General features: G+C 59.6%; 1 protein-coding gene across 1 annotated transcript in view; it reads left to right on the top strand.

The window, feature by feature from the left end:
* The window catches only part of LOC113980754 (casein kinase II subunit alpha-like), a gene marked incomplete at its 3' end in the record, with an annotated part of 9112 nt that overhangs the window by 842 nt on the left and 7545 nt on the right, over window positions 1-725 (top strand). The gene's annotated exons all lie outside the window — the stretch shown is intronic.

Genomic DNA, 725 nt, shown 5'->3' with positions numbered 1-725 from the left:
GGACAGGGACACAGACAGGGACAGGGACATGGACATGGACATGGACAGGGACACGGACACGGATACAGTCAGGGACAGGGACATGGATAGGGACAGGGACATGGACACAGACAGGGACACGGACATGGACAGGGACACGGACAGGGACACGGACATGGACAGGGACACAGACAGGGACACGGACAGGGACAGGGACATGGACAGGGACACGGACAGGGACAGGGACACGGACAGGGACACGGACAGGGACAGGGACAGGGACACGGACAGGGACAGGGACAGGGACACGGACACGGACAGGGACACGGACACAGACAGGGACACAGACAGGGACACAGACAGGGACACAGAGCCGCCACCACCCCCAGGATCGTGGGGCAGGAGGGCTGGATGGAACTGGGAGCACTGGGACTGGGGGTGCTTGGGGGGAGCTTTTCCAGGGCAAACCATTCCATGGTGCCGTGGGAGGAAGGTGACAGCCCGGGGCTGGTGTTTTGGGAGTTATCCCAAGGCCTGGAGCCTCTCGGAACTCCGGGATTCCCAGTTGATTCCCACTGGTGCCAGGGGTCAGGCCTGGCTTTGCCATCTCCGATGGGATCACAGCTGTGTTCCCATCCCTAAAATCCAACCATTTCCCATCCCTAAAATCCAGCCTTTCCCATCCCTAAAATCCAACCATTTCCCATCCCTAAAATCCAGCCTTTCCCATCCCTAAAATCCAGCCT

This window comes from Neopelma chrysocephalum, unplaced genomic scaffold (assembly GCF_003984885.1).
Source record: "Neopelma chrysocephalum unplaced genomic scaffold, ASM398488v2 Primary Assembly neopelma1_95127, whole genome shotgun sequence".
NCBI classification, from domain to species: Eukaryota; Metazoa; Chordata; class Aves; order Passeriformes; family Pipridae; genus Neopelma; species Neopelma chrysocephalum.
This window is presented reverse-complemented; position numbering and strand designations above follow the sequence as displayed.